Below are 14,241 nucleotides of genomic sequence, written 5' to 3' on the forward strand. Positions count from 1 at the left end.
TGTGTTGTGGGACTGGCTGCAGAGCTTGTGCCCAAGGTCTGCTCAGAACACTAACCCAGACAGACTGGGAGGAACCCAGAGTCACTGGGCTGATGGAGTCCCTGTGTGCCTGATCAAGCTGGTCCCAGTTACTCCCAGTGTTGGTACAGATGTTTGTTCCTGCTTACCCCTGGTCCAAGGTGTGTCAGAGCTCCTGGGAGTGGAGCTTCCTCTAGGTGTTGTGGGACTGGCTGTGGAGCTTGCGCGCAAGGTCTGCTCTGGACCCAGCCCAGACAGACCAGAAGGAACCCAAATCACTGGGCTGGCGGAGTTCCTGTGTGCCTAGTCCCGATGGTCCCAGTTACTCCCAGTGTTGGGACAGATATTGGTTCCTGCTCACCTCCATCCTGGGTGTGTCAGAGCGCCTGGGAGTGGAGCTTCCTCTGGGTGTTGTGGGACTGGCTGTGGACGAGAATCTTTTTGTAAGGCGGTTCTTGAAAGGTCAACTCTGGCCTCTGCTGGTAATAGAACCTAGGTCCTAGTCTGTAGTCCAACTTCCAACAATCAAGTCCCAACAATGGTCGGCAGCAGCTGTGAATGGAAGTCCAAGGATCCAGCAGCTGCTCAGTCCCACAAGGCAAGCAGATGAAGCAGAGAGCAAGAAGAGACATTTCTTAAAGTTAATCCCTCATTAACCTTCATAAAGCCAACACAGAATTAAACTAGGATTTCTACCTCAGTCATCTAAATTAACATGCTTCTCTATAAAGGGCCATATTTTGCAAAATATGTAACAAAAAAGACAGAGTTCTATAAAGATCAAGTTTCATTATTGCAATTGATATTTACTTCTATTTAATTTGACTACCAATCAGCTTTTCTAGATGACACTGATTTTTAATTTCACTTTTTTATTCTTCTCTCATATAATTATATCCTGACCACAGTTTGTCCTCCCCCTCCCTTCCTAGTCTCTCCCCATCACATCCCTTCCCCTCCCCCCAGATCCACTCCTCCTCATTTCCCTTCAAAAAATGTAGTCTTCCCAGATAAATCAACCAAACATGGTATATCATGTAGCAATAAGACTAGGCACATTCCTTCATATAAAGGCTAGATGAGGTAACCTAGTAGGCAGAAGAGTCCCACAAGCAGGCAAAAGGGTCAGAGATACCCACACTCACACTGTTAGGAGTACAACAAGAAGACCAAGCCACACAACTGTAACGTAGGCAGAGGGCCTAGATCAGACTCATACAGGTTCCCTGATTATCGGTTCCGTTTGTGACCCCCTATGAGCCCTGCTTAGATGATTCTGTGGGCCATTTTCTTGCAGTGTTCTTAACCCTTCAGTCTCTTCTGATACTTCTTCCCCATCACCTGCAGGATTCCCCAACCTCATCTAATACTTGCCTTTGGGTCTCCGTATCTACTCCCATAAGTTGCTGGATAAACCTCTCTGACATTGATTATAGCTCTGGTCTACAAGCAGAGCAAAGTACCATTAGGAATCATTTCATTGACTTTTTAAATTAATTTGCTTATTTGTTTGTTTGTTTTGCCAGTCATATTTGGCTCTATGCGGGGTCTCTGGGCTATCTAGTCTCTGGTTCCTGGCCCTCTTGGAAGTGTCAGACATGGGCTCCCACTCATGGCATAGGTCTCAAGTTGGGCCAGTCATTGGTTGGCCACTCCCACAAGTTCTACACCACCTTTAGCCCAGAACATCTTGTAGTCAGGAAAAATTCTAAGTCAAAGGTTTTGTGGCTGGGCTGGTGTCCCAGTCCCACCACTAGAATCTTTGCCTGATTACAGAAGATGGCTGGTTCAGGGTCTGTATTGCCATTACTAGGAGGTTTTGCTAGGGTCACCCTTGTAAATTCATGGCAGTTTCCATTACACTAGGTTTCTATCTCGCCCCTAAAGTGCCCCCCAATTCCATATGACATGATTTTTATTCTATAAACCTGTAAGGGGAGGTTCTGATGCTATGGTCCTGCTCCCCATTGGTTCTTGATTTGTCAGTAGAGAAAACCATGGGCAAGTTGCTGGGTGGAAGGTAGAGGGAGGACTTCCAGGTCTCAGGAGGTAGGCAGAGGGAGAGTTTTCACCATGCTTTGGAATGAGAAGAACTTAGTAGCCATGTGAGGTCTCAGAAAGGGCTGGAGCCTGTGGCCACTACTATAGGCAGGTTGTCACTGGATGATTGACAGGGGCCAAATGGGATTATCCATTGAAGTTTAGGGCAGGTAGAAGAGACTGGGTTAAGAAATTGGTAAGGGCATGCTTTTCCAGGCAGGAGATAGTGCCCATCAATTGTGCCAAGAAGGCAACTTGTAAAGGAAAAACTATGTGTGTGTCTTTATTCAAGAATTCAAGGGAAGTTGGGTAGGGGCTGGTAGTGTGGTCACCTCCCTGAGCTAAAGTCAGGGAGAGCAAAAGGGAAGCCAAAGGGCTGATAGCATGTACGCTTTCCCAGAGTAAAGGCAGTAGCATAACTACACGCACCATAAACCAGTTCTTATTGATCTTCATGGAAATCTGTGCTGATCAGCTGACATAAATATGTCTGCAACAATGTCACTGTCATGTTCCAACTGGCATCTCCACTGTAGGGTCTAAGAGCCTGAACAACCTTGGCTGTAAAAGCACCCTTTCTCCTGCCCAGTAGTCTCTCAAAGTCAGAGGGAGAGGCAAACCACCAATAAACCCCTATCTCTGTGAACTTAAGCCATCTTGACATTGTTGAGAGAATCTGTGACTTGGCAGCCATACTGACTCCCAAGCTCAGTTTTAAAATATATGTTACAACCGTTAAGCAGCTGTGATTTCTCTGTCCTCTGCCAACTGATTATGTACAGCGAGTTTTGTCATTTTTCCATTATTCACAATGCTTGGGTTATCAGTCTTCTGAACAAATGATAACATGTTTTATTGGAAGACAAACTGAAGCTGGAGTTGGAAAATAAGTTATTTAGGGCAACTGAGAAAGTTTCTGTGTGACAGATGGTTTTAATTAGAGGACTGATATCAAATCTGCTTCTGCCTTGGGAGTCGAGACACCTCCCAGGGTCTAAAATTCAAACTTGAGTCTTTTCTACCAAAACTCCACCTGGGTCTTGAGAAGTTTCTGTTTCCTATGGTTCTGCGGGATGTCAGGAAATCTTTGTATAAAATATGGAAGTACATAAGAGAAAGACTAATGCTGGTGGCTTTCCCAGAAATAGTGGTGTGTGTGTGTGTGGTTGTGTGTGTGTGTGTGGTATTGCATGCATGAGTGGGCACTTGTGCATGTAGGTCCTCATGTATGTGAGCATACATGAGTGTGGAGGCCAGGTGCTCATACTCCACTGTTCTCCACCTCATTTTTGGGGCAGGGTCTCTCACTGAGCCTGAAGCCCATCAATTAATTAGACAGGCTGGGTAGCACATACCAGAGAGCCTCCTGTGGTCCCTGCCCATCCCATTGACCACCACCCCAAGGATTTACTTGGGTCCTGGAAATCTGAACTCAAATCTTCATGCTTATACAGCAGGCCACTCATCAACTAAGCTATTTCTTCATTTTCTACTTTGTTCTCACGTTTATGCAAAAATGACTAGTATCTAGAGTATAACTCCTGTTGCTTCTCCAGAGAGAGCAGTTCCATCCTCTAACAGAGCACATTTCTCCATTCCCTAATCTTCTATGAGCAGGCCAAATACTGTTCACCCAGATGTTTATGACTGAGAAGGATGTTTAAAAATCCAGAGGCTTCCCATGCTCACAGTTCTTGTCAGCCTGAAAAATTCAACCTTCCCCATTCTGGAGTTTACTGTGAATGCCTGACAAATACTCCTCTTTGTCATTCTTTGGGTTTCTTTAAAATAAAACATGTGGCCAGCCAGATGGGTCAGTGGATAGTAGCCTGAATACCAGAGTTGATCCCCAAAGCCCACATGTCAGGAAAGAACCAACTCCTGAAAGTTGTCCTCTGACTGCCACATGCACCATGGCATGAGGACCCTGGCATACATACATACACACACAAAAATAAATACATGTAAAATAAAATAGAACATGTAAGGCCGTGTTTCAGCATAAGATGACTCTTTCCCCACATGTCTTGTTTTATTTATTGTGCACTTGCATGTGTGGAGGTCAGAAGAAGCTCATGCAAGTTGGTTTTCTCCTTCTGCCATATGGGTCCTAATAAACTGCCTCAGTTATAACACCACACCTTGAGAGAAAAACCCCTACAGCTGCAACAATTTCCCTTTTTCCAAAACCCCTCAACCCGTTCCTATAAAGGGTCATACCCAGGTTTTCCCTGGCAGACCCCCCCCCCATTTCCCAAGAGAGAAAAGCTGTCCCTCAATATGCATGCTAATAAGCACAGTCCTATCTGTTGAGTCAGACTTTGGTCTCTTTCTGCCCTCTCTCTCTTTACACTGTCTCAGGAGTCTAACTGTTGGTGTGTTTTGTTTTGTTTTGTTTTGTTTTGTATGGCTTTTTATTTAGTTCTTATACCTCCACTTCCCTTACAACCCTTATTGCACCCTAATCCCGCCCACCACTAGGTAAGAGAGAAAAAGGGTTAGGGGGGAAAGGGGACATAGACCTCTAATAGGTTTCTTCCTACTGATAGGGGTATTGTGTTCCTGTGGCAACTCCAATCTTCTCATCAGAATATCCAGCAATCCAACAGTAGCAAACACAGCCGCAGCACAAACCAGCAACAGCAGAGCACTCTTGGAGCTCTGGCATTTATGGCTTCTCCAGAGCCCCCAGAATTTAAATTATCTGCAGCTGGCAAGAATCACACCCCCCACCCCCAGTATACAAGGCAAATCATAATCACCTGCAGTGAAGCAGCCTCTTATCCAGCACTTGGGATTAAAGCAAAAACATAGCCACACAATATATTGAGGTTTTAAATAAATCAAAACTCTCACGACAATCTAACAGGTCCCAAGCTTTGAACTCAGGTTATCAGGCTTGGCAACAAGCAACTTTAGCAGCTGAGCCATCTCATCAGCTCATAAAATAATTCTTAATCAATCATTTTACTGTCATCCAACAAAATATATTTGACCCATAGCTGTAAGGACAGTAAGAAGTTCGTTTTAAAATTGAATTTGAATGCACACTGGCCTTCCTCTTTCATTCGGTCATACCTACTAACCCTGAAGTAGAAAAATAAGTGCATAAAGTATATATGGGTCTAAAGATAACACTAAACCCCTCTTTCTTAAGTCTAGCCTTTGAGGCAAATTATGTAAGATTCTAATAGAAAATCTACATAGTTAGAATTTTCTCTCTCTCAGTTCTGATCCCCCCGAGCTCCACTAACCAGGAAGAAATGGTTCTAAACCAATTTTCCAGAATCAACTCAACAGAACTCCTTCAAAATGCAAAGAGAAAACCAAATTGTCCCCTGGGTCACTAGCTGCCTTGGGAAACCAACCTTGGCCTTAAAACAGACTGAATAAACAAAGCCAACAACATAAAAACTGTTCATGGAGAGGGCCAGTCTGATTTCTTTTTCATGGTTGCTGGACATACAACAGGCTCTCTGTAAGTGAACATGGCTTAGACAAATTCCTCCCCATAACCCACAGATATGTTGGCTATCAGTGGGTCCCAAAGGGTTTCAGCATGAGCAAGCCCTGTAGATGGGGTCAGGGTCACAGCAAGTTTGAAGTGCCTGCTAGACCTCCCGGTGAGGATGAATAAGAAGCTGACAGTTTGGTTTCTGTGAAGTGCGCTGGGATAGGGTTGTAAGTGGGAAGTCATTAATTATGCAGACACTGCCTAAGGCTGGCAGATGAAATGATAATCTAAAGAGAATAGGGGGAACAGGAAGAAAAGAGATCTGCGAGATGCTGCATCCTGCACCTACCAACAGTGCGGGACCATCAATATGTAAGTCGAACTCTGCTTCCTTGGGATATAATGTCTGTAAGGAGAGGAATGTTCTCTTGCAGCCTTTTCCCAGGCGCCTAGAATGGAGCCTGGTGACAGTGGAGGCACTGGCTAAACATCTGATAAGATTTTGTACTCCGAATTAAGCTCAGCTGTGCAATAATGAAATCATTCCTCTAGAGAAGATTTTGCTTCTGTTTTGATCGCCATTCCAAAAAGATCATAGGAAGATTAATGTTGCTCATTTTCAGGTCCCTACTCTCCTATCAAAGTCTGAAAGATACTGAGGTCTTTAAGTATCTCTCATACTGGCTCCTCCCACACACACCCCTTCAGCCAGTTCTGTGCTCCGTGTCCAGGGCACAGATGGTTTCTGGGAAGCCTGTAGAGCAGGCATGCAGACTGAGGCAAGGTCAGGCAGGGTAGAACAATCTGGAGTAAATCCAGACACAAATCAGAGCCATCAGTGTCTGTCTCCAAGACAGCAGCTCGGCCATTCATCCTACAGACAGTCTTTATGTGGGAATGTGGCCCGGAGAGGCCAGGTCAGCAGGATTGTTCAATAGGAAATAAAAGGTTTAAATTTCCATGCAATTGTATTGACGTTTTATGTGAATGATTTTTGTAGGGAAAAATAAATCTATACAAGAGACAAATGCTGTGTTTCCTACAATTGGAAAGCACCCCACTATCCCTTGCTTCTTTTATGCCTGTAAATTCTCTATTCTCTAGGCTTTAACCTTTCAAAGACAGAATCTTGAAACACTGTGTTCAGCTTCTGCCTGTGCCTCCCACTGAACTTCATCAAGATGATATATATAGAGATTATACTACCTGTCTCTCTGCTGTGCCTCACTTATGAATTAAATGTTGTGGCTGGCACATAGCTACATAACAAGATAGGATATAGCCAAGATTTTGGGAATCCACAGGGCATTTTGAAACATAGACTCATGGATATTGTGTGACTCTACATCTTGACTCTAGAACATGGAAGCTTTTTCCCCTTTCTGGATAGGGTCTTTTTATGTAGTCCAACCTGATCTCAAACTCACAGCAATCCTCCTATCTCAGGATTAAGAAAATGAATGTCACCCTCACCCCCACCCCGCACCCAGCAAAGGAAACTTTTGATTGCTTTATATCTGTTCATTCTTCAACAAATAGAGGAAGAAGAACTTGACATTCAGTCATGCCCAAGCCTAAGCAGGGATGTTTCCACTTATCTCCAACATGACCACTTGTTTTGTTTTAATGACATTGGGGCAGGGGCCAAGAGTGACCTGTAAACACTGAGATCCCACAAAATTAGAGCAACATCAGAAATTCAGAAATCACCACATGGCAATAACATAGTCCAGACCATTCACAGAACTGTTCAAAGTAAACCCACCCTCTAGCTAAATCTGAGATCGGTTTGTTTGTTTAAATGTTTAGTTGCCATCTGTAAGGGTTTGGGAATTCTTGTTTTGAAGGAACACAACAAAAAGAAGTTAGGTCTTTGAACAAAACCAGAGCAATTGGAAGACTCTTACTATAGTCTTCATTAAACTCTGCACTATTTGACATTAAACTCCGTACTATTTGACATCCTAACTTCACCACAAAACATGAAAGGAAGAAAAGACACTTGAAGAAGCAATAATGACAGCTCAGGGAGACATCTCTGTGCTTCAATGCTTAGTACGACTTGGAGAGGAAGACAAAGCCAACAGCATTTTCCTTGAAGTGAACACTGAATTCACAGATGTTCCATGATCACATTTAAGCTGGTAGGATAATCTTTTCAAAATGCTCAATCTGCACAAGCTTTTATAACTGCAGTGTTGGCCAGCCATGCACCAAGTGAATGTTCGCTTTTCAAGAAGAGGGTAAGTCCTGCCATGGGGTGCTGCATAGCTGGGCGATTGCAGGTTCTCTCATTTGAAGCTCTAAAAGACAAGGATTGGTGTAAATAAATATTTTCACATTTATCTACTTACACTACCCAAAAAGGGCCAGAATACCTGCAATTAAATATGTAAAAATAACAACAAAAAAAAAGGCAAAGTGAAGGCATTAAATCCCCATCCAAGATAGGATAGACTCTGGCTATGAAATATCTTAGCTTTCATACGAAAGTCATTAAGAGAATTCAGTAAAACATATTTATGAGAACAAAGAGAGTCCTCCTTCCAAAACTCAGTCAGAAATTTAAAATTTACCTCAGATTTCTTTTTAGTCATTCTTTAATGTTTTTCAAAACAATAAATACATCATAACTTCCAAGTTTAAAATATATAGATGGCTCAGAGGTTGAGAGCACTTGCTGCTCTTGCAGAGAACTTGGGTTAGGTTCTCAGCACTCACATAAAGTAACTCACAAACTGCCTATAACTCCAGCCCCAGGGGATCCAACAAGCTCTTTTAGATTCTGCATGTACCTGCACACGTGTACATAATCACATACACATAAAATAAATATGAAAATATAATATTTTTAAAATGGGTCTCCTAAGATGGGCCTGGTGGCTCACACCTGTACTTTCAGTGCTTGGGGTGGCCAAAACAGTAGGGTTGTCACAAAGTTAAGAGTAGTCTATGATACAGAGCAAACTCCAGGCAAGCTTGATTGAGCCTCAACTTGCACACAAGTGCAAGTTTGGCAGAAGTTTCCCACATCCCCTTAGATGAAAGTGTAAGACATACACACCTAGTGTTGGTCTATTAAAGGAGATAATGAGTATAATGGCATTCAGTGTCTGAAATACCAGGGATTATGATTTTCACGCCATTAGGTCAGCACCATGCACAATTAGGCACTTAATAAATACTTTTTAGGGTTGTAATGACTGAGTAAACTCAATGCAGGCAACTTCCATCTTCCAATTAGCTTTCTGTGGAATGACATATGGCCAAAGTGGAAAGAGGTGGGAGCAAAGAGATGGTGTTGAAGTGAGTAATTAAAGTGAAGGAGCCTGCAGGACTGGTTTAAGAGGCTGAGATTTGCCCCCACTCTGCACAGGGTCTACAGATGACATCAAGAGAATCCATATCAGGAGCAACAATGAAACTGTATGCTGGAGAACACCAAGTTGACCAAAAAAGCCAGAGTATGAGTGCACACTAGAGAGCCAGGGTTGCCATGTATACAATACAGAATAGTCTGCGTGAGCCAGAAGTGTGAGCAGGAAAGAAGCAAATGAGGAAGGACAGTGGAGAGAAAAGATAGAAGTCTCCCATCATTCAATTACCCCCAACATGTGTACCCTGTAGAAAGATAATGGCCTGTAGAGAATTATTTCTGTAGATCTGTTAATGCCTTAGAAAGGTAGACATATGCCAAAACCCCTATATTAATAGTCCTTCAGAACTTCCTTCTTGTTTCAATTAAAACTAGGTGGAGTCGGGGGAATCACCAGAAAATGTGGAGGAAGTATTGTAAAGCCAGAAGGGTCAAAGATACTAAGAGACCATGGCCCACAGATTCAACTAAGCAGAGCTCATAGGGCCTCACAGAGACTGAGGTGGCAACCACTGAGCATGCATGTGTCTGAGATAGGTCCTCAGCATGCTGTTATGGCTGTGTGGCTTGGTGATCTTGTGGGACTCCCAACAATGGCAATGGGGCTATCTTTGAATCTTTTGGCTGTACTTGGGACCCTTTTCCTCCTACTGGGTTGCTATGTCCAGCTGTGACCAGATAGGTTTATGCCCTATCTTATTGTATCTTTTAGCCCATGTTTGGTGGACATCCACAGCATCCCTGCTTTCTTTCTTTCTTCACTTCTTCCTTTCTTTCTTTCTTTCTTTCTTTCTTTCTTTCTTTCTTTCTTTCTTTCTTTCTTTCTTTCTTTGTTCCCTCCCTCCCTTCCTTCCTTCCTTCCTTTCTTCCTTCCTTCTTTCCTTTACTTATTTATTTATTTATCTATTTATTTATTTATATTTCTTTCTCTCTTTTTTTTAGAAGGGAAACAGTAGGAATTGGTCTGAGTGAGAGTGGAGGTAGTGGGAGGGGCTGGGAAGAATGGAGGGAAGAGAAACTGTGGTCAAGATGTAATGTATGATGGAAGAACAAATGTTAAAAAAAAAGGTTAAACACATCTATCTAATGGAAGGGAGAGAAACAGCTCTTTACAAAAATTTAAAAATACCCTTGCCACTCTGACTCATTCTTTTTTTTTTTTAAGATTTATTTCTTTTATTTATATGAGGACGCTGTAGTTGTCTTCAAACACACCAGAAGAAGGAGTCAGATCTCCTTACAGATGGTTGTGAGCCACCATGTGGTTGCTGGAAATTGAACTCGGGACCTCTGGAAGAGCAGTCAGTGCTCTTAACTGCTGAACCATCTCTCCAGCCTCTGACTCACTCTTTTAGACAGTCTGGAACACATTTGCATATGATTGTGGGAAGTCATACCCACATCAAGCATATCTACCACCTTAGTGTTTTTAAACAAGTCCTTGAGCTAAGCCCAGGACTGTGTCAACTATCTTCCAGTCCTGAGCCTTAGATTAGATGTGCTCAAATATGCATACCTTAAACTAAGCATGTCAAGAAGATGCCCGTCCCAAAGTACTAATCTGTCTGGATAAACTGCTTTCTCAAATAAAATCCAGTGCTTCAGGGAGAGAATTAGTTTGGAAATAACTTCAGTGCCCTCCATTATCTTTTGAGTAATTAATCTTATCTTATTCTTATCTTTTGGTTTTGATTTTTTTCACATTACCCTCACTAAGATGGAAACATATATAGTATAGGTCAATTTCTCCTGCCTCACAGAGGTCCGTGTCTTCACCATCCCTAAAGCTGAGAGCCTTTAATACAAGCTCCTCAAGTTGTGGTGATCCCCAACCATAAAACTATCTTGTGTCTCTTCATAACTGTAATTTTGCTACTACTATGCACCATAATGTAAATATCTGATATTCAGGACGCTGTGAAAGGATCATTTGAGCCCTAAGGTAGTCACAAACCTGTGAACCCTGAAAGGTCACAACGGACAGGCTAAGAAGCTTTGATGTAAAAGGTATCTTAGACTCTATGGGGTCAGGGAGGGGCAACACATCACCCCCAGCTTCTGAGAAGCAGCAATGCTGTCAGCTCCCAGCTCTCTGGAGGCCCCACTGGAAGGAAAGAAGAAGCGGGCATCTGGATGCTGAGTGACTCAGACTTCGCCAGGGAAATGCCAGAAGCAGGCACTTCACCTCAGTTGCCCAGCACCAATATTCACTCAAGACAGATTTATTTTCAATGTAAGGTTACAACTTTTTAAAAGACCTGGGCTTCTAGAAGGGACAATACATACTGCCTAGCTGGGTCCAGGAACCTAGAACAATTTCTTCTCTCAGTCCTTCAGTGACCACAGTGGAGAAGCAAGGGAAAGTGATAATAATTGTGAGGACACTTTGAAACTATAACCCACCACAACACATGGAAAGCCTGTGCACTGGACTACATCTCATCTTTCTGATGGGTCTGACTTCTCATTAGCTGCAGTCACCAGCTTGTAACCATGTAAGACCCATTTCCCTATTGAGTACCCCTGAAGACCAAAAACATACCCAAGTTTAATCAGGAGTGTGCCTGAGTGTGTGTAGCATGCCTAGAGCAGAGGAGACTGGGTTTGGGATCCCAAGCTCTTCTCCTTTGCATTGTGTAGCCATGTGTCTTTCCTCACTTAGGTTCTCACTTGCTATATATGACCAATTTTATTTCCAGTTGTTGACCTGGACTTTGGGTCTTAATGGCCCAAATATCAAATTTTGTTGGTTCAGCTGCATACTTAGAATGCTTTCACTCTTTTGCCCTTAATTAATGGATACCATTCAACAATGAAGGATTCTGTTTAATCTTTCTTTTTTTTTCTTAATGAGATTTAAATTATTCTGTTTACACATGGCCTAAGAGAGCAGCTTTTTCCAGGGAGGGTTGGTGGGAAGTGGTGTGAGTTGGGTTTCCTCAACAGAAAAGGAGTCTTTGTGACTGTACAATCAAGAGTTTCCCACCTGGTAGTCATTTAAGACGCTGGTTGTTTAAGCCTAATCACTGGAACTTTGCACTTAGATTAAATTCTACTCCTGTTGGTTTTGACCTAGCAATTCATCCTGTACTTCCGTTTTTAAATTAAGCTTTTTATTGTTTTGTTTTTAGAACTTTTGAAAAATTTAAAAGCTAAAACAAGGGCTGGGAAGATAGCCCAGTCAGTGAGGTACTTGCCACTTGAGCACAAGAACCTCAGATCCCCAGCACCCACAAAAAACAACGCTGAATACAGCAGTAGATACCTGCAAATCCCAGAGCTGGGGAGACAGAAACTAGTGAATTCCTGAGGCTCCTTGGCCAGCCCGTCTCACCCAGCCCATGAACTCTAGGTTCAGTAAGAAACCACCTCTCCACAAATTAAGGTGGAACATGATCAAGGAAGACACAGGGTATGGCCTTTCTCCTCTGTGTGTATACATACACACAAATACAACATACACACATACACACACACACACACACACACACACACACACACACACACACTCCCCACCCTTTACCATGCCACAGTCAGAAAGCAAAGTCTGTGCTACCAAATGGCTATTTATCCCAAGCTCAATTCAGGCAAATACATGCAAAGTCTATGCCACATAAGCTGTTGTCTCTGTATAGTGTATCCAAATGCAATATTACCCTGAAAGTAACCCAAAGGGCCAGATACTGTTTGGACTTCAGGATCATGTTTCTAGGATGATGGGAACATAAGTGGATCCCAACCCCCAAACACATACCATGGTCTACACACTATAAAAAATTTATTAGGTGAGCCCACTTTAGGGTAGTGCTACATTCTTGAGCTGGCAGTGATCTTGGTTTCCATCAGGAACAAGCTGACTTAAAATACAGTCCTTGAAAGGACTTACCCCAGACCCCCAGGAAAAAAAGCTTGTTGGCTGCCAAGCCATTTCAGGAGAGAATTCAGTTGCTCTGGAAACAGGTCTTGACAATGACTGTGTGTGCCAAAGGGCTGAGCTTGCAGAGGGCACTGGGTTCCCGCCTCTTGAGTGATCTTAGGGCTTTGCTCTCCAAACAGATGACTTCATTCTGACAACAATGCTTATTTTCTGAGAAGCTGCCAGTTCATGCACATTATAAAATAAACTCTCTCATTACCATTGGAGGGACAGGAAATACAAACACAGCCTTTATTAAAAGTATGTGAATTGGAAAAGGTAAGCTGGAAAAGAAGCAAGATTTCTCCCCAAAAAAGAACGATGGTAACTATGGAAACTAAATACCCAATCAGCAACTATCTCATCAGCTTCAGTATTAAATAAGTGTGTATAGCTGTACACAACTCCGTTATTGTAGGGAATCTTACCTCAGCTTGAATACGGTGTTTTGAAGATCAGGCTCCAGTAATGTCCACATTCTCTCTTTAATCCCTGACATCTAGCTCCACTAAAGGAAGAAGACACACTGGTCCTTACCAAAGGCTCACAGTGCTTTTAACACATGTCCCCACCCCACACGGGACGCCAAGGGCATTGAGAGTAGCTAGAGTCTTGTATAGGTTCCCTCTCTTTCAGAGCAACCAGGGACACAATAGATGACCTATCCTCCCCAGTGATGTTTGGCCTCACCCTCAGCTGCAAACACATCTGAAAAATGTAGAGAAGATGCTTTTTCACATTGTTAACTCTAAACACATACGAATACATACAACTCCAAGCGTGTGCACACCTTTGGATGGCTTCCTTTGTGTCAGAAGACTTCGCACGTCTCCTGTGAATGTCCAGACAGCTCGTCTAGTCCTTCCTTGGCTCTTGTGCTTACTATCCCGCCCTCTTCCCTTCATTCTCCCCTCTCTCCTCCTCATCTTCCTACCCCCATGCCTCTTCCTCCCTCCCAATGACATCACAATAATAAAAAAAGTCACTTTCAACTCACAGATTTGACCCATAGATTTGTTGACCTCTACTCTACATTATGTCACAGGGGTTCTGACACCTCACTCTTAAAGAATGTAGGCCACCACATGCCATCCAAGCTTCAGTCAAGCAGTAAGGAACATTCAGAGCCACTTACAGCCAATTAGACTATCACAGTTCATCCAGAGTCTCTGCTAAATCCACCTACACCAATGAATACAAGCTGATCCCATACCTACTCTATTCCATTCTATTTTCACTGATTCACTTGGAATTTCTTCTAACTGTACCCTGTCCTTCTAAGTAGGAAGTGGTCCACTGGGGGGTACCTCTACAGGGTACCTGCCCCTGGACCTTTCTTATTTCTCTGTACTGCTTCGTACTTGTCACAAAGTACGCATCTGTACCCCACCTGCCCTTTGGCCGTAATGCTCTACCTCACCCATAGCCCAGAAACAT

At 43.1% G+C, this 14,241-nt stretch overlaps 1 long non-coding RNA gene across 1 annotated transcript; it reads right to left on the bottom strand.

Moving 5' to 3' along the window:
- Nucleotides 1-7,536: 7,536 nt before the first annotated feature.
- On the bottom strand, nucleotides 7,537-13,724 carry LOC116080688. The gene is made up of 2 exons (XR_004114544.1): nucleotides 13,595-13,724; nucleotides 7,537-7,815 (listed from the first exon to the last, which is right to left on the bottom strand). It is a non-coding gene; the product is annotated as an uncharacterized LOC116080688 (long non-coding RNA).
- Nucleotides 13,725-14,241: the final 517 nt, after the last annotated feature.

This window comes from Mastomys coucha, unplaced genomic scaffold (assembly GCF_008632895.1).
Source record: "Mastomys coucha isolate ucsf_1 unplaced genomic scaffold, UCSF_Mcou_1 pScaffold6, whole genome shotgun sequence".
In the NCBI taxonomy this organism is placed as follows: Eukaryota; Metazoa; Chordata; class Mammalia; order Rodentia; family Muridae; genus Mastomys; species Mastomys coucha.